This window comes from Misgurnus anguillicaudatus, chromosome 15 (genome assembly GCF_027580225.2).
Source record: "Misgurnus anguillicaudatus chromosome 15, ASM2758022v2, whole genome shotgun sequence".
NCBI classification, from domain to species: domain Eukaryota; kingdom Metazoa; phylum Chordata; class Actinopteri; order Cypriniformes; family Cobitidae; genus Misgurnus; species Misgurnus anguillicaudatus.
The window spans coordinates 1,788,174-1,808,778 of record NC_073351.2 but is presented as its reverse complement, the minus strand read 5'-3'; the positions used below and the strand labels follow the sequence as shown (position 1 = coordinate 1,808,778).

The 20,605-nt window shown below is 35.7% G+C and overlaps 1 long non-coding RNA gene across 1 annotated transcript in view; it reads left to right on the top strand.

Annotated features, from left to right (window-relative positions):
- Positions 1 to 17,689, top strand: part of LOC129418634 (uncharacterized) — an 84,357-nt gene extending 66,668 nt beyond the window's left edge. Inside the window, exon 3 of the long non-coding RNA XR_012357611.1 lies at positions 16,525 to 17,689. This is a non-coding gene — a long non-coding RNA (uncharacterized lncRNA). The remainder of the gene's footprint in view (positions 1 to 16,524) is intronic.
- The last annotated feature ends 2,916 nt before the right edge of the window (positions 17,690 to 20,605 follow it).

Here is a 20,605-nt window from a genome sequence, read left to right as displayed (position 1 = left end):
TATTTACCACTCATAGATCTGGGGTGGGGGGGGGTTAAACTCCATTGTGCATATCTTCCAGTTTTCTTCAAAACAATTGTATCTGTCAGTGACGTAAGTATACTCAGGTATGAATCATGCACTGCAGACAAGTGGGAGAGTGGGGAGTGGGAACAATCATACTCGGGTACGGTTTATGCAAGAGGCCACAGATAATAAAGAATTGGCTAAACCCGTTGTATTGTATGTAAAGATAATTTCATCAATTTTGTAGCAATCAGCCCTATGCCCTAATGATGCCCTGAAGGACAAAATGGGGAAAAATGCTGAAATCTGTGAAAAATTTGTTTTTTGAACAATCAAGTGTGAAAACCAATTCTAATGCTACCTAAGGAGACCCCTTTAATGTCAGGACATGCTTGCATGTGTGTGCGTGCGTGCGTGTGTGCGTGTGTGCGTGTGTGTGATGGGCAGTGGACAGGCTGATTTGTGGCTGACAGACACTCCTCTGATAAGGGCACAGCTTGGCGTCTGTTGTGTTCTGTGATGAGTCACAGATTCTGGGAAGGGACTCTGAATAAGGCCAGTACTGACATTTTTCCTCAGTTTTACAGCACAGCAGTTAGACATCAGACCTCGCTAGAGTGTCCCATAAAAACTTTAGGATATCTGTTTTCTTCTCTACGGCAAAATATGCAAATTCTGTTTTATTGGTTATCGCCTGCAATAAAAAGCAACACAGGCACAGGCTGTCATGGTCTTGTATTTTCAGCATTTTTTACATGTAATATGTCATTGAGGTATGAATTAAAAGCCTGTCAGTCTTAACACGGGTTATGATGGTGAGGTTATGATACAGTACTGCACCCGGCTCTAAAGCTATTTTGAAAAGGTATGAAAAGCCCTTTTGTATGGCCTAATCTGTGCTGCTGCCTATTATATAACAGATTTCTAGCAAAAAAACAATTCTTTACAAAAACACATATATAGACTCCCTTACAAAAATTAACCATGGTTTTATTGTGGTAAAAGTGAAGTAACTGTTTTTTTGTTTTTTTTGGTGTATTGATTACTATCAGCAAAACTATGGTTTTACTACACTAACCATGGTTTAACTACGGTTTTTGAAAACCATGGTTGTCAACAATGGTTATTTTGTGGTTACCATGGTTTTACTACAGTAACCATAGTTTTTTAGTTTTAACTGTGGTAAAACCATGGTTAATTTTTGTAAGGGCTGTTTCATCTGACGCACTTGACAGGTGCATCTGGCCTGAAGTTAACTTCCGTTTTTTGTGCTTGTTTATCAGTCTGGCTAGTGACTAAACTCACCTCGGAACAAACACCTTGTGGAAAACAATGTGCAGATTTGGCAAATATTTAATTAAGACATTAATTGTATACAGTAATGTTAGCTAAGTGTAATGGTTGATACGCTTTAGCTATGATTTGAACTAAGGTAATTTACTGGATATTTATTTAGCTTGTTATAAGACATAGTAATCTACTCTAGAGGGACTCTGTTGTTATTGGTTCTTTGTGGAAGTCTACAAGAAGTTAAGTTTAGTCCACAGCAGCCGTTTGTTTATGTTGTTGCTGGTAAAACGGTCTATATAGTACATAAACAATTATGTGTTTTTACCCCTTGACCACTGTAACCCTGTTGCCTTGCTTACATTCATACTGCTTTTTGTTCGAAAATGCATTGAAATTACTGACTTCATTTACTTCATCCTAAACTATATTTGAAAATTATTTGCTTTTCTGTGTTCTTTGTGTCTATTTCATGTAAAGCTGCTTTGGAACGATGAACAATTGTAAAAAGCGCTATAAAAAGGAATTGAATAAAAATTATGGTCTGCTCCCAATTTCTTTTTTATTGTTCTTCACTTGTTATCTCTCAACATTGTGACGGCAGGAAATCTTTTATTTACAGTTTATTGTTGTTATTTATGTTATACAGTGGTGTATCCATTTATTAATGCTCCCAACCCAGATAGCACATTTGGGCCACACGTGGATGTCACAACCGGCCTAGATATGGCATAAATGAACGGATACAGGCTAAATTGTCCCCATATTTGTTGCTCCATAACTTCACAAATGGTAAGAATGCTCTCTTCTTTTGAGCTATACGGCTCAGGTAATATGACACATGAGGAACGTGTGGGTTTTAGATATGGCACACAGTGAAACACCATTAAACTGTAGTTAAAATTTGGATTCTACTTAGGAAACACAAAAAAGCCGCTGTAATCAAGTACGGCTGGTATCCAGCAGTCCACAAAGGTTTTCTGTACCAAATAGCTTCAGATAAGTGATGTTTTGACATTTTAAAGTCATTGAATTATTGCATGTTAAGAGTTGTTAATTCGGGCGACACAGGCCTTTATCTGAAACATGTTTCATTTTACAGCAACTCTTAATTTTTGTAATGTGTAACTGTTAAACACTGAAAGCCTTCTTCATCAGCTAAATTTGTGGTAAACACAGAGTCTTTGCAAAGTAGTTTGTTTTTGATAGAGTCTGATTTGTGAAAACATTCACAATAGCATTTTGTTGTGTTTTTCATTGCTCTGGTGCCCTTTGTCTTGTGTGTTGTCTTGTGTAATGACATACAGGCTCTGTCCAAATGGATAGCGGCCATTAGAAAAATAAGCTTATAAGTCTAAAAACTAGCCAGATCATGCACAAACAGACATTCGCAGTACTTTTTGTTTGTTTTTTAAGAGTCAGGCAGGCCCAACAACATGATTAAATCAAGTATATTATATGAATTATATTAATAATAGTTATTTAAATATCTGAAATTATGTCTTATATCAGTACTGAATGTAGGTTTAACTCCCCTCCAATCTTTTCCAGATAGATTTTCTCTTTAAATTATCACAACGAACAATGGAAATAAATTCAAGCAAAATATCACCAGAAGATTGAGTATTAAACTAATAAATAATAATACTTATAATAATAATTATTATTATTATTTTAGTATTATTACTTAATCATTTGATTGCTTTCAGGATAGTGTGGAATTACTCTGAGAATGTTAGGTGACTTTATACGTTTTAGTAAACAACTCTTTATATTGTTTTGATTGCATTTATTCTTAATACACTGAATACGTGTTCAGAAATATGAACTGATTTGTAAATGATTTTGTTTCGATTTGTTTATTGTTTTTGATTTACTGGGGAGTTATAAGAGAGGATATCTTTTACATAGTGTTTTATTAAAATAATAAATGACTGTGAATATTTGTTATTGTTTAAATAAAAACACATTGATTTAGAGTATAATGGATATTTAAAATAAGAAAAGTATGTAAATATGGTTAAATTCTGAGATAATTCTGGCTCTTGGTCTATCAGCCACATGTGAGCCACATATAAGGGCTGTCGGCCATACAGTTTACAGAACTCAACCATACAAGAATTACATATGGACCACAGTGGTTTTTATGTATGGCTCAATTTCGCTGGACAAAGTTTTGGTTCAGTTCTGGCTATAAAGAAGTGGACCAGATTTGCGTATTTTGCATTTACTTCTAATGCCGTTTAGCTCTTTTTTTTTTCTTTTAAACTCTTCTGACTTTATTTTTACTTTAATTGATTATTGATTCATTTTTACAATTTTATGATATAAGAGATTTTCTGTGATCTTAATGATTAAAGTGTAAACGTTAAATTATCTTAAGCAATTTTGACCAAGAATATTTAATTGGCAAAATATTAAATTTACTTTTATTTTATTTTCCGAAGCTGAATCGCTGACTTGTGTTTCATTGCAAGGTAACAATGTGTTGTAACGTTATCTGCTCGTTGATGTGGTGAACCTCTCTGAGTAGATTCAGAGAAACATAATGCAAAGCTCTGTGAGGTGGATTAACGCCATCTGGAGGGACCAGTAAGTAGAACAAACGTGTGGGTGTGCGCACTGTGTGTGTGTCACTGTGTTTCTGCCGTATTACTGTTGACAGGCATATTTTGTGTTACAGCACAAAGTGGTTATTTTGGCTGTACAGTCTTTTATAGATGTATACATTAAAATAATGCGGTTATCTTTGATAATTACATCAGGTATAAAAACCTAAAACTCAAAACACCATAGAAGTCATTCAATAATATTCTTTAATAAAATAATGTCAATTTTCTCTAAATTATATTAATTATAGTGGCATAGACCTTTAAATTATTCGGTGAAGTTGCCCTATTATAAAAATATTATATTTCAAAGAATCGTTTTAAATGATTCATAGTAAGCCTCTTTTTAAACCTGATAAACGAATTGTAAAATGTACCCCATAATAAAATTAGCCGGTACTCCATAGATATACTCTAGTCTACCAATAAAAGCGAAAGAAAGTTGCTGAAGCCTGTGGATGGGTTTATATGTTTGCTGGACATATGGGAGAGAGAATAACTCCATATTTAAATCTAAGAAAAACTATTTAGAACAACAACAATTAAAAATAACTATAACAGCTTTATTATTATTATTATTATTCAATTTCTATTATTTTGTTGTTTTTATTATTATTAGGCCCTACCTGTAATCGTTTATTTGTAAACTATCTTTACTGTTAGCTTGAATGCTCACTTATTTGTAAGTCTCTCGAAATAAAGGAGCGTGTGCTAAATAAATACAATTATTTCAGTTTTGTGTCTGTTTTGCTTCAGTTGCCTCTATTTGTTATGTTTTTATTTTATAATTAATTTGCCGTGTATTATTTATAGCTTTCTAATTTGCAAATGTCACACTAAAAGTCGGAACTTTATTTGAAATTATGAGCATCACGTTTACCAAACAAAATGAATAGCTTGTGATTAAGACACTGACTTTCATAGGCTATAACAGTTCGATTAGTATCCAACTTTAAATATTTAAATTCAATTGTATTTAAATAGCGTTTTCACGGTGTTGTGTTGTTACAAAACAGTTGTATTTCAGAAAACACAGAAATAAGAAAAAATATTATATAAATCAAATACATTTTAGAACAAACAGTACAGATAAAAGAAAAAAGCTCTATACAAATAAGATCGGAAAGAAATAATAGAAAACAAGACAATATGAAATATTTCGCCCAGTAATAATTGTATAAACTCTCTAGGCTATGCCATATAATAATCAATTCGTTTGAAGAGAATTCAATATCAGTATGGTTTAATTTGATAGTTGCCATTTATAATGTTAATTAACTAAATGGCCTAAATTCTCTGAAGCGAAAATACCGTTTAAGGAGATCACAATCTTTAATTAAGTAGTATTACTAATATACATTAAAAAAGAACAATTAATTTGCAATAATACTATGCAAATTTGCAAAAGCGCAATTGTGAAAATGTGGTTTATAGAACACCAAAAATATTGTTGTAAATATTTTTGTGTAGGCTATGTGTCTCACTAAATGTTGGTAATTGATTATGAATCTTGGTCATGAGAAACGTGCTTTTAAAATGTTCATTGTTGATTGATTTATTCGTAAGTCTTGCTGTATTTGCGTGATGATGTGGGTTGAGCTTTAGGTCATATAGGCTACAGCCTCAAATTAAACATGTTTCCTGAAACAATAACTGGATTATGTCCAAGGATTCTGTCGCTTTATTTTTAGACGCTATTGAAGTGTATTGTTACTCTCACTATTCACGAAACACTGCGGCACTATTAAGAAAATGGAAGTGCAAACTTTATAAAAAAACATACAGTACATGTGTGTGCGTGTGTGTGTAAACGTTCAGAGGTGTATGTATCCCTATGCGCGCACACACAGGGTCTTCCCTGTAGTTCCCATGCTTCATGTGCGTGCATGTGTGTGTGAAAGACAGTTTCCCTGTGTGGACGGGTCGTGACCCATATGTCGCCCGGCAGGGTTCCAGACACCCTCCAAGCCCTGCAGGAAACAGAGTCTGTGTTGTTATTTTCTCTCAGACATATTTTATCACTGCACGATGACCCTTCAAACCTACACACACTTTTGCATCTTCACCATGATCCTGTGGATTCAGGGGAGACATTTTTCGGTTGACGTGTCATGAAATTTTGTCGGCAGGCTTCAGCTGTCTGTTCAGTCATACAAACTTATCATTTCTTATTTATTCTAATAAGATACAATTCTAGATGGAGCTAGGAATAGCATATACAATAGTGTGTTTTTAGTGTAAGGTCTCATCAAAGTCTTTAATTTGACCTCAACACAATTAACAGCACAGTTAGTAAATGCAACAGCCAGGAAAATATTTGCATTGCTAAATAGAATTTGTGAACACCTGCAAAAGCACATGGCATGCATATAGTAATATTGTGTAATGAATAGCAAGTGTAAAATATAGCAAGTGTAATATAAAGTGTGTTTCTCGCCGAATCAAGCCGTCATAATTCATGTAAGATAAAGAGAGTGTGTGTGTTTGTGGCTCTATGTTCCAGCTGCAATCTCTCAAGTGTGTTCAGCATTAGCATGAAATCCAGCTTATCTTCGGCTGAGGTGTTGAATCAAGGTCTCTCTCTCTCTCTCTCTCTCTCATGATAGGAGGCAGAGGGGGAGTAAGTGTGATTGAGACCATTTACTCCCCTCAGGTCAAGTTGACACTGTCCAGATAAACACACGCACACACTAATGACCTGTATTGTCCTCCTGCAGAAAATATACACAATCTTTATGTGCATGTCTGTATAATGCTAATGCTTTTTTCCACCAATAATGCAATTAATAAGTTGATTCAGAGCAGTTAAGACTATTCTGACTGGTCTGGGCTTGACATGTTATGAAAAACATCCTGACAACACAGTTCAGTCTTTTAGGAAAAATCACCTTGATTATGTAGTTCACATAATCCTGGATATATAGGGCAGTATGGCATTATGATTTTCAATTTGGCAAATTATTTTGATTTTAGGGTTGGAGGACATCATTCTTTTTTTTTTTTACTTTATTGTTTTTATAAGACTTTTGTAGTTCCTGAGGTGTAGCTCTTGTGACAAATTCCTTGTGTGAAAACTACCGCTTAGTCTCCTGTGTAGGCAGTGCTATATTAAAGCACAAATGACAATGTTTTTTTATCAATATTTAATAAAGTATAACAATTTTATAATACAATAAATTGATATGGCTAGGTGTTTTCTAGCTGTCATGTACAACACAAGGCGATTCAGTGGACCAATGGTGTATCTTACAGATGAAAATCTGACCTTTTTGTACAATAAGATAATTTACCCAATGTCACAAATTGCTTTGCTTACAGTAAAAGATACAATGAGATCAGAATATAATGTTTCATCATGGCTTTTTGTTTAACTTTTCAAAATTATTATTATAATTTTCGAATATTACATATTTCATTTAAATGTATTAAATAAACATATATAAATGAAATTGAACATAAAAAAAAATTGAAAACCTAGATGTTTAATTTAAAGTTTATGGGCACGTTATGCTAAATGTTAACTCCCTATTAAATACCTATAAATAGTTCTTAGGAAAGAGGAATCTGTCAGATATACATTTTTTTTTATTTTGGTTGCCTGTTTGGCGTGCCTTTTTCTCTGTTTATCTGTTTTTATTTAGGAGCACATTCAGGGTCTCATCATGAATCTAGTTGAAAATGACGTCTTTATAAGCTGCTTCCTGTTTGTGTTTACCCCAAGCTCTCCTGCTTATTGGATGAAAGTTGATTGTTACGCATAACATAGAGGAAAAACCTGTGCGTCTTTTTTTGCAGTCTCCACGCAGATGGCACGTCCTCATCACCCTGCTCTCTCCGTGAGCCAGGCGCTGACCCGGGGCTCGCCTTTGCCCGTAGGAGCACCCTGTCGATGGGCCGTGCATTTGCGTGCCGAGGGCCCCCGAGCTCCCCCCGTCAAGCGAGCCTCTGTGTGGTCTTTCGCTGCGTGCCTGCGTGTGTGGTCTGCGCAGGCCCCCCGATCATCTGTCCGAGGACTGCTAACTGCCTGCCCAGCCACCGCGGCTGTTTACTTTAGCTCTGTCTGCACCAGCCCAATTCTGATCAGCCTCTTCCTCCAGCTGGGCCAAATCAGACCCGGGGACCCAGCCCATAGAGCAGAGAGAGGGAGGGGCTTGTTAGAAACTGAGGGGGGACCTTTGCTTTCCCTACCTGCACTGGGTACATTGGTTCTGGTTTTGGAAAAACTAGGGCAAAATTACGCCGTTAGAGGTTTTTGTAGAAGGTATAATATAAACATAGGGAGAAAGATATAGGAAGTATGTTTGAGAAAGTGAGATCCCTCGGAATTTAGCTCCGTCTGTCTCTTGCCCGTCTATCTGCTAAAACCTTTATCGGTGAAACTGTCTCGCTGCAACAGGCTTGCTTGATGGATGAAACTCCAACTAATACAAACAGACCTCCTCTGGCGTATGAAGATAAAGTTACCCGGAGGGCACACGGACATTCTTGTCTGTGTGGCTGTATTCCCACTTCTATTAGAGCACTTAAGTGCCACCCAGGAGCTATATTAATTTGACACTCATATATTTGCGATTATCTTTTCTTATTCTTTTTTATTCGTATTTTTATACTGTACAAGGAATGGAAACTTGCATTCTCCATAATGTTCAAATTGAGACTAGTGATGATGACCCATTGAAATAAGAAAAATGTGATGGTTTAACTTTTCCTCTACAAAAAGAATCCTATTTATTAATTTCCTTATTTTCAGTTGAGGTCATAGTGTTAAGCATCTCTGTGTTCACAGTATATCGGGCCACATCAATCTAGAGTAATGACCTGAACAACTGTGGCCTTAATTCCTCTTAATAAGGCCTGCTGACTGAATCAGTCCTCTTAGAGAAACAATTCCTCCTGTTAGGGCCTGATGGCTGGACCATCTCTTTGGACGGATAATTTGTGTTATTAGAGCCTGTGCTCGCAGAACTTTGGGCAATTCTTCTTTAGGGGGTTTTGGAAGCTGAACTGACCTGTCTCAGGATGGCTGGTAGTATTTAAGTCCTGTGTTTTGCCAGGGAAGCCCCAGAGGTCAGAGTTTGCCTTTTACAAATTGAGGGCTCTGCCGGCAGGCGCCAGGGCAGCGTGGAATGAGAAGGTTCCTCAGACCTTTGACCTGAACCCTAGCGCCGTGCCCCGCAGCCCTTCACAAGGCACTGGTGACCTTCCATGGGGAAATCTTTAAATGTTTCCCTATAGAACTTCTAGAAATTCTTGTGATTTTGCCATTAATTCAATTTTATGCAAAGCGTTTGGAAAACAAACGCAACTAGAATGCACAGAATTCAACTGATTAGACCTAAACAATCTGACGAGTCTGATCATGTCAAGAAGAAAAACTGATGCTTGTCCCTTTATCACAAGCGATTGAACAAGATCTCTAAAATCTAAGGACTATGGCGATACAAAATACAATAAATAATTAAGTTAATTATAATGATAATTTTTGCCAAGAAGAATATGCTCCTATACGATGTATACGATTTATTTGTGGTTTACTGTTTTCTACATAAAATCACCCTACATTATGGAACATTCTGTGAAAATATAAACTTGACAAATTGAATATTGACTGGGTAATGTCATATCTGTAATGTAATGTCAAGCAATTGAAATCTTGAGTGGGTCAAGAAATGCTTGACCAAAGTTTGTATAGCTTGTATTATAAACAAAAATAACAACAGATCATTGAAACTTAACTTCAGAAAACAGCTATACTCTAAAATGATTCTTTGTTTTTTATCAAGAGGACAACTATAGGAGATTACAAAATAAAATTCGATTGATTTCTTAAAGCTGGTGCGTTTCTGTCTCATCACAATCAACACAAATCTTGGATGCATAAAATACTTCCTTGGCATATTGTGTTACAAAACATCGGGGTGTGTAACTAATAGAATTTCTACTTTATGTTAATTAGCTTATATGGGCTATTTTAATTAAAACGGCTTATGAAGTGCTGAATTCGCGTCAGATTCATAACACAAACCAGGCAATGTAAATCTGAATTGTATTGCTCCGGCATTATGTAAACTGCATTTATAGAAAGGAACTTCAGTAAAATAGCAGGAAATACACACACCTTTCTGAAGTTTATTCGGCACGGCGAGACCGCACTAAAAACTCGGAGTAAAGACGAGGCGGAGCGAAGGAGAGAAAGGGGACTTCAGCAGAGTCTATGGCTGGGGACTTCAAAAGTTCATGGGCCATAAGAATCGTCCTAAGCATCCCCCCTTATGGCACCCCGTCGACACCGGCAGACTCTCCTTGCTCTGCTCAGCCCTGTTCTTCCATGGTGATGACAACATGCGGTTAAAAAAATCAAAACAAATGACTTTGAAATTGTGGGGGACACGATCAGGATTTTGAAAAATGGGTGTACATGTCCCCCCATCCCCAGTGGAAATTACGCCCCTGCTTCAAGTACATCTTTAAATGTTTCCATATAGAACTTCTAGCAATTCTTGTGATTTTGCCATTAATTCAATTTTATGCAAAGCGTTTGGAAAACAAACTCAACTAGAATGCTTGTTTTCAAAAAACACAAAACATCCAGTTAATTTCAGAAACAACCACATAGATCGATTTTTCGTGCAAAGTGCATTGAGACTCTGCGAATATGTGGAAACTCATTTTGCATCTGGTACAAATCTTCTTCAGAAACACAAGACCTCATTCTGTTTCTCTGTGCACACGAAATGAAACCTGGGAGCTTAGACAGAGACATCTGTCTATAATGTAATATTTCCTAGCCTAACATGCCAAGTCAGTAATCTTTCAGAAAAAGCTCTACAGTACGCTCCACCCATTACAGTTCTTCACTGTGAACCTTTCTCAGCAAAAACAATGGAAAAAGAGAAAATCTCAGTTTTTCTTGCCCCATCCTAAAAGGGCTGTTTCCGTACACGCGTGGGTGGTTGGATGCACCCTGCTCGGCTCTCTTTAAACATCGCCGAAGCCCCCCACCACTCCAAACATATAATGCGCCAGGCTCGGTGGCCCCGCCGCTTCGCAGTAATTGTTTCCGGAAGTGAGAGCAGCATGGTTCAGGAGCTCCCTAATTCTATCAGCAGTCCCGGAGTAGGACGGCAGGCCGGGTGGACCATGCGGCGAGACCCCAAGGAACCGTCAAAGCTCATTTACCACCAACAGCATTCATATTCCTGTCACTCAGCCACACAGCTGCATGAGCCGAGCAGAGAAACAAGTCCTAAGCTTTCATGTGAAATGACTGATGCATTAATTACTGGACTCTGTTTATGGGCTGTGATGGGGAAAATCTCAGGCCTTTGCAGCGGAGAGGCCCGGTATTCACACATTACAATCTTATGGATAGAACGAGGTAAATGGGTAAATAAGAAGAACGTTTGGAAAGATCCGAGGCAATGAATTCCTGCAAATGACAGCAAGTGACACATGGGGTTTTCTCTTGTTTATCAAGGTTAAAAGCCTTCCACTGGAGACACGTCATGTAATTGGACATCTACCAGTGTCAAGAGACCTCCCAAGCTGTGCCGTTCCATACGCCAGACAGAAAGAGAACGTGTGCTCACGTAGTCATGCTGGAGATATGCGTCTACTGCAGACCTGCGCTGTAAAACCAAACTGTCTTTTTTTAAAACAATCAGTAAGTAAACATTACTTAAAAAAATTCATTTAACTTTTTAGCCCCACGAAATCCAGTGGGGAATGAATTTCAAATCATACAATATGCAGGGAGGAAAACTAATAAGGGCGTTTTTATGCTTGGTCAAAAAATAAGAGCTGATGAGATATTCAAGTAGGTGTTGTTAAGAGGATGTTTAAGCCCTTTCGAGTATTACTGATGTTGTTTTCTATTAAATAACCATTCGGTTATAAATATGGACCCCATTCAACTAACATCTTATTTGTCTCCACTGTAATAAAAATGCTGTGTATTTCTGATAGAGTCATGAATTTCATATCTTTAAGTACATTATATAAAAACACCAAAGTACACTCTGAAGAATGCTGGGTTAATTTCATCCCAACATTGGGTCAAAAGGGACGAACCAAACCCATTAGGTTCTACTGTAATTTAAAATATGCTGGGTTGTTGAATTTAAATGATCACAATTCTCCAAAGAAATACACACCAAAAAGCATTTTTGACGTTCAGTTTTACCAGTACAATCCACATGAGCACCAAATTAAGTGAATGTAGTGAACAGGTCAGTATAATTTAAGGAACTTACTGGGTAAGTTAACCTTATACAGATTCACTAGTACTTAATTATGCTTAATGAACAGAGTTACTCTACTTTAGTTTTGCCAACTAGACATTAATACGCTGCTTTACTTTAAAATGTAAATTAGTTTTCTGAACTATTTTACAGTCAACAAATGAAATTTTCACAGTGTAGTGGCTGCTGGCATTTTTTCCAGTGAGGTCACTGTGTGGAAGAATCCCATTTGTTCTGACGCAAACAAATCTCGCTCCGCTGGTGTTCCCATATGAATCTCTGCACAGAGGCCCTGTGACACATTTAGAATGACAGGAAATGGGTTCATCCAAATTTCTGGGCCTGTTACATGCACTGTGTGTCCTGAATGTTCACTCTTGTGGCATAACTTTACTACAGAGGGCTTTCTGGACATGTTGATGGAATTCTTCCTGTGTTTCTTCTAGTCAAACTACTTTTTGTGGCTCGATTGAAAGAGTATAGCATGCATTTGCAAGGTTGAAAGTTCGGTTGTCTATTGATTTTTAAAGAAATGATGCGTGTCAATAATTTGTTTTGCTTTCAGATTTCGAGTGTGCTGATGTATGACATGTAAGCTGTGTCCCAATTTGAAGGCTATGACCTTCTAAGGACGTATTCTAAGACCAATTTCATCACAGCAGCGTGACTTGAGGCTAGTAAGGCTGTCCCAATTCAAAGGATGATTAGAATGAAGCCTCAAAATGCATCTTTATTTCTCCGCGCTGTTATGGATAGAACGAATGGATCCTTTACAGCTGAGGCTATCCTCAGATTCATTGCAACAGCTGCATATAACGGCTGGATATCCTAAAATAAACAACTGAAACCTTTATTGAATAAAAGTGTGTATTTTAGCAGAAAAACATTACTTGCCACTGTTTCAGTTTTATAAGTTATGTTATTTTTTTTTATGTTATTTAATTTACATAAACATGTCATATTTTCTAAAATAATTAATATTTTTCCGAATCCATATTTATTTTAATAAGTCAGAAACATCTCCACTGTGTCCTGCTGACAGGTACGGTGGGTGCATGCAGCAGGTGACGCAAATTATGGGTCCTCCGAAGGTTAAACCATCTCATTTCAGTTCTCTTCGCAGACTTCTGAGGCTGGCACCTTGAAAGACCGAGTGCTCACCTTTTAAGGTCGCATCCTTAGTAGGTTGCAGCCCTTGAATTGGGACACAGCTGCAGTATGTGACCATGTCTGTGAAAACCAGGCTAAAGTCTCAAAACCTAATTCTTGACGAACATCAAAACATGATTTCTCAGACAATATTAAACATATCAAGGTTGTATTTTCACAAAATGTTCTTCACATTACAGTAGGGGAGAAACAAGGCAAAATAAACATGGGACAAAAGTAACTTTTTGACAAACAAAAGTGATTATTTCAATTGTAACACAAATATATATATTGCTTTGTTGTTACTTTTAACTCACCTGTGTGTTACTTTCGTCGCCTAAAGTGAAATTATACTGAAGTCATTTTACATTTGTTTAAAATTCCACCAGTTATTGATTGATCATACTTGTGAGTTATTGACCACAGCAAAATATATCTCTGTCTAAAACATTATCTTTTAAAATTATGTTTATTTTTCTGAAAAAAATTTACTTTCGCCCCTGCTCTCCCCTATGATTTTACTTAGAAAACAGTAACAGACAGTCTCTGTTATTTCTGCAATGACTGAATGTTTTCATATTGTCTGACATTGATTCATAAGTCAGTCTTGCAGTCAGTTTGTAAAATAGCAATTTTCATTTTGCAAAGTGATGAGCATTAGAATCGTCTTAATACAAACGCTTGTTTTATCAAAATTGTGACGTATGATCACAATTTCCTCCGACCACACCTTCATTCTTCTCATAGCTTAAGTTATGACCTAACAAATAATGTGTGTCTTTTTAAGTAACCTTACTGGGCAGATTAGGCAGTGGAAAGGTAAGTAAAGCTCATGAAACATTTTTGCAAATGTCTGAAAAGATATTTTCTAAAAGTGCGCCTATTTTATTGCTGATATGTATTTGATATACAATGTGATCACGTGGTTTATAGTAAAAAAAAACACATTATTTTCAACATAATGTACATTTGTAGCTCCAGATAGGCCTACTGCTTTCCTCAAATGCATTGATTTTGTACAAAACTCATTGATCTGAAAAGCGCTGTGTCGCTGATTGGCCAGCTAATCTGTACGTTGTGTGTCAGCCGGAAATGTGACGCTACTTACCATCCCAAAATTAACCATGGTTTCACTACAGTTAAAAAAAACATAGTAAAACCATGGTTTTGCTAATAGTAATCAATACACAAAAAACAAAATACACAAGAAAACATGGTTGCCACACTTTTACCACAAAAAAAAACATGGTTAATTTTCTTAAGGGATGTTTGAAAGATTCGGTCACAATGCAATGCTAACAGGAGTTAATTTAAAGGCTGTGAGTCCAAGCGGGAGAAATTATGATAATGTCGGTCTTGTCTACGTCAACAGGCCGAGGAAGTAAACTGTAGCCTACAATCTGTGTGTTTGTTGTAGTCCAAGAAAAGAGATACAAACATTCAAACATTGAGGTAGGCTAAACATCAGATCTGAATAACATTTAAATTTAAGATGTTCCAAATTGAGTTGCGGTGCATTCAAGCTATACATTTACTCAGTATTTGTGTTTTCAGGATATCAAATACATGGGCTTTACCAGTTGAGCTACAGGAACCCAATAATAAATAAATATTAAATAAACATTTCAAGACAAAAACAAGTAGGAGATCAATACCACCAACCTTATTTTAATTGTTTTAGCAATTAGTGTTAAGATTTAACAACACTTACAGACTGAGGTACATTATTAATTTAATTTGAGAGATAGTTTTAGGCTTAAAAAATTGGCTTTGCAGCTTTAGCTTTGGGTTTGGATATGACCAGATGGAAGGTTTTACAGTTTGATAGACCAGATGTACTGTATGTTTGTGGAGAGATGGGTGGTGTACCCACAAGCTATGGCCGTAGGCCTGCTGCCCACATGTGCATTTCCCAGCTTGGTCTTCACATAACCCATTAGCTTCCCAAATTTGTCAATGAGGATGGAATGTTGCATCACTTTGGTAAAGGAAAACTCTGAAAGTTCTGGTGTGGTTTATACTTTGACTGAACATGCCAATGGCTAGGCGCTTTTTTGTTAAAGGGACCTCATTTCTCTCATTTCTACACACACACAGCACATAGAGGTATACTCAGGGATATTATATTTACACTGTAAAAAAAATCAGTAGAAATTGCAGCTGGGTTGTCGGTAACTTACCGTAGATTTAAATTTATGTTATTTACTGGCAACATTTTGTTCAAAGTTAAATGAACATTAACATTTACAAGTCTTTGTCTTTACAGAGTTTTTTTTTTTACAGTGTAGAGCTTTTCCTAATCTGTAGCTTTTAATTGATAAAATAGTTTACATAAGCAAGATTTTGTGACATTTTAGCTAATTGGTATGATCATTGCTTAGTACATCTCATTGTAGCAAGAAAGACTTATTCTTTTCCGGAGTAGGGGAGAGTGGGGACGAAAGTAACAAAATGATTTTCTCAGAGCCCAGTGAACATTTGCATTCCAAGCTATGACAGTACGTTCAGCAGGTAACCCTTGAGAGGGCTGCCAAATATCTTGTGATTTTGTCATCATTTACTCGCAATTAGGCCCAGAAAGCTTTTTTGGATCATGAAAAGAAAATTACTGAAGCAGTCATTTTTTACTAATTCAAAGTTGTGTTACAGTACTGATCAATCTACAGGTCATTTAGTGTTGTAACACATCCTGAAGGTTGCCCTCTCAGATTTTTTTCTGTATAAAAGTAAATCGTTTTACATGTTCTTGATATTTTAGTAATGATAATAATAATAATAATAATAATAATAATAATAACAATAATAATTACAATAATAATAATGTTTTATTCTCAATCATTCTAGTTTGTACTGTCAGGTTGCTTTTGAAACATTTGATGAAACTGAAATTTTAAATGTAATATTTTTATTAGATATAGGTAAAATATATAACTGCAAAATATGTTAGCAGTTATATATTACCAAGGTCATAGGTCAGGTATATTTCAGGTATATTTTAACATTAAAAATATATATTTAATAATAAAAATATACCTATATATTTATTTAATAAATGCAGTTGTAACAGAAAAAATCTGGGGTAAAATCTGTTTTCTTTTAAAAATATACTTTTCCCTAATGCAAAAGTAGGCCTTCTGGTATTGATCAGAATATGCTACAATTCCATGCTATTGAGTCAGTGCAGATGAAAACTGGATACTAGTTTGTTAAGCTAAATGGTTTCATTATTCTAGGGCCTCATCCAGAATCCCGCCCTGCAGTCTGTGAGGAGACTTCCTGTGGAGGCTGGCATTGAGACGGAAAGATGCTGAAGGTCAGGATGTCATGTTCAGTCACATGTAAAATGTTTTGACAGTAGACCTGGGGTTTATGGATTTGACCCTGGCCACTACATGTCAATCTGAATAACTTTGTAAACCATGACTCAGGCCAAGCCCGCAGTGTGCCCACTCTTCTCTCTAAATACATGCTCAGTCTGCACAGACTGTGGTATCTGCAAACAGATTTGTTCCTTTGGTTGGTGGTCCGCTTGGCAGAGATTGGGACACAGATGCCAAGAGCTGGCAAGTCTTGCATGTTTTATTTTCTATAGGTGTGATTAATACTACATTTAATATTTGTATAATAAAACTTATAATACTAAGTTTGCAGTGATACTGGCATTTTTGTATTTAATGAGTACTAGCTATTTAGTAAGGCTGAGCATACACTGTAAAAAATGTCTGTAGAAATTACAGTATTAATGGGTATTACTGGCAACTAGCTGCCAGTAACTTACTGTAGATTTTACATTTATGTTATTTACTGGCAACATTTTGTTCAAAGTTAAATGAACATGAAACATTTTTTGACTTTATCTTCTACAGTAAGTTACTGGAAACCAGCTGCAAAATTACAGCAAATTTTTTTAGAGTGTATTTATTCACTCTTAGAACGGATCTCCGTGTTATTATTTAAACAACACTTTTGTGTTACTTTTAACACAACTTGTGTTTTATTTTAACACAAAATTACACATACCGTAATGTGTTAAGATTTGTAAAAAAAAATAACACATCCTTTCTTAGAGTCTGCATGCTGTATGCTTATTAGTAACATTGATTATTACATTTATACAAGATGGCTAATTTTTTGTTGGAACCACAGGAAGTTACATTTAAATAGGAATGACAGGAAAAAATTATACAATTGACATTCAGTAAAATTAAGCACAAGCAGACAATTCCTATGTGTTTGTGTTTGACTAATTACATTTAAAGTACTGTCAATACTAGATAATTTGGCATAGGCGAAACCCTTACTGGCACCCCCTCAATGAAGATCATACAATTTTACATGCAAAATTTTACTACATACAAAAACCACAAATCATGTAAAAATCATGTAATTGTGTAACACTCAAATCTTAAATGTATTAAATTCAACAAAGCAGTTAAATAATAATAAAAAACATTGTATATTAAGGTTTTATAAGTAAATATATGTCTATTAAAGTATATTGCGCTTTTTTAACCCATTTTTATATTGAACTTTGAAACCTTTGATCTAATAGTGGTGTTAAATCCTGAAAATGCAAACTTTACATGTAATTAATGATCAGCCGTCTGATCCAATGGCATACAGGCATCGGATGGACAATACTTCGGTCTAATGGTGCTAGGAGAAATGTAGGGATAAAAATCACATTTTAGGGTGGCTTTGCGTGTCTGAAAGAGTATGTATGATTTGCTGTAATTATGACTCTCAGAATCACTGTCAGCCTTCTAGATTAAAACATTTATGTCCTATTTTCAAACCAATGTCACTTCGGTTTAGGGTTAGATTTGGTGCTTGCGTAAGTATGTCACTTTAACTATTGGTTTATAAAAAAAAATACTTATTCTTTTATATTTTCTTTAAACAATAGTGGCAAAAAATTATGCTGTAAAACAAAAATGTGAAGAAATGCAGGGAAACTGTACAAAGCTTGTTTTTATGTTGTTGTTTTTTAAACCACTGTTTTTTAACAACTGTCTCCTATTGTGTCCCCAAACGTAAACTAGACTTGCTTTTAAAGGGGACAATATTTTTTCAAATTTCTTATTGTCTGTCCTAAAATTAATTTTTTATTATATCCATAAGGAAATGTTTAATTAAACAATGAAGCAGTGAAATTCCTGGCAACCAAGGAATTTCTAGCAACCCAATTCCTACACTATCCATGATCCCCTTTCCCACAGAGATTACGGAAAATACATTTGAGTCAACTCATCGAAATTTCTTCCAGAATGTTTGAAATATATCCCACGCTATTACATGGTGCTCTAACATGCTTGATTCTGATTGGCCAGTCGTGACATTCAAGTGTATGTTATTCTGTGGCAACATCCGCTCAAAACTAATTACACATGGTAACCCAGATGCTGCAAATCATTTTGGCAGATAAAGTTTAATATTGCACAAATTAAATAGAAATATATATTTTAATAACATATATGACATTATATTTACAAATGATTAAACCAAATAGTGTGTTCGTCACACTGTAAAAAATACTTTGTTAAAGCGTAACTAAACCCCTGGTCAGAGCCTGACTCCACCCACTGGCCATATTTGAAAAGTGCAAGAAAAGTGGGCAGATCCCAATGAAGATAGAGGGGACGAACTAAGCTCGTACCAAGTGTAAGATGAGATCGTAACAAGGGCGTGGTGAGCTCACATCACAGGATATTTTTTGGACCCAACATCCAATAGGAAAATTCAACTGCAGTAGCCACCGTTCAACCTGAAGAGGGCAGCACTCGTTTTTACACCATATGTAGTATTGAAACACTTTATATCAAAATGTCAAAAAACTTATTAAAATCAATGAACAGCACTAATAAGGCATCATTCTTACAGATCATTAACTAAAAAAAGTTGGTTTAGGGTTTAGTTACTCTTTAAATCAACTCAGATTTATAAGTCATGTCAACATAGATGAGTTGTCACAACTTATAAAATATAGTTGAGAAAAATCAACTTAATTTTATTAGTTATAACAACTCACCTGTAGTTATAACAACTCATCTCTAGTCAAGATAAATAATAGTAAGTTGAAATGACTTGTAAATCCGAGTTGATTTAACAAAAATTTTTAATGCGGCAAAGTATTTTTACAGTGCACATTTGAACGTCTTAAACCCGAAAGTAAACAGGTTTTCCTCGCGGAAGGTTTGCATTCATTAAAAATGAGCATATATATTTAATGCTCCTTAGCTTACTTATGTGTAATAAGTGTAATAAGCAGAATAATGTACAGGCAGCTGTTAAGCCCCTTCAGTGTGATACAAGACCCTCTGCTATTGTGTATTTCTGCGCTAACAACCTGCTGCCTATACATTATTCCTTACTTAACACACTAAGAGCTTGATGAGTTGAATCAAGTGTTTTATATAGGGAGACTTCTATAACAGAAGTTATAGAAGTTGGGAGTTGAAGGGGGTGAAGACTTGAGTTGAGAAACACTCTAAGTTATGGTTTAAAAGTGGATATTTTATATTTTTCTTGTCAAAAATGACAATCGTTTCGCTAGATAAGACCCTTATGCCTCGTTTGGGATCGTTTATAGTCATTTGAAACTCCGTTGAAAAAAACTGTTAAGTGTTGAGATAAGTATTAAATGTTGGGCTCTATTAAAGTCCTTTAAAATGAGAAAAATCCTGGAATGTTTTCCTCAAAAAACATAATTTCTTCTCGACTGAACAAAGAAAGACATCAACATTTTGGATGACATGGTGGTGAGTAAATTATCTGGATTTTTCTTTTAAGAAAATGGAATATTCCTTTAAACTTTGACTTGGAGTCATGTCACATAAGTTATAAGCATAATCAGTCAGTGCAAAAACATAAATTAAACGTACTCTTCACGTGCTAAGAGCAAAATCATCACTGTAATATGCAAAATTATTCCCCCTAACCTGTTCACTGACAGTCCTGCCATGCAGCAGCTAATCTCATTTGTTAGGTTTAGGGTAAGGGTTAGGGTTAAACCATGGTGTAGTCGTTAATAGGTACAAGGCACTCGCTAGTGTGAAGCCTGCCATTCACAGTAATTAACTGAAAACACATTATGCTCCCTTCTCGTCATTGCACACACCAACAGGTATTTGCACTCTAGCATGTAGCAGAGCAAGGTTATCAACCCATTTGCTTTTGACGGCTTCGACCAAATTTAAAGGGACACTCCACTTCTTTTGAAAATATGCTAATTTTCCAGCTCCACTAGAGTTAAACATTTGATTGTTACCGTTTTGGAATTCATTCAGCTGATAACAAAATAGTTTTCTGGCCCCT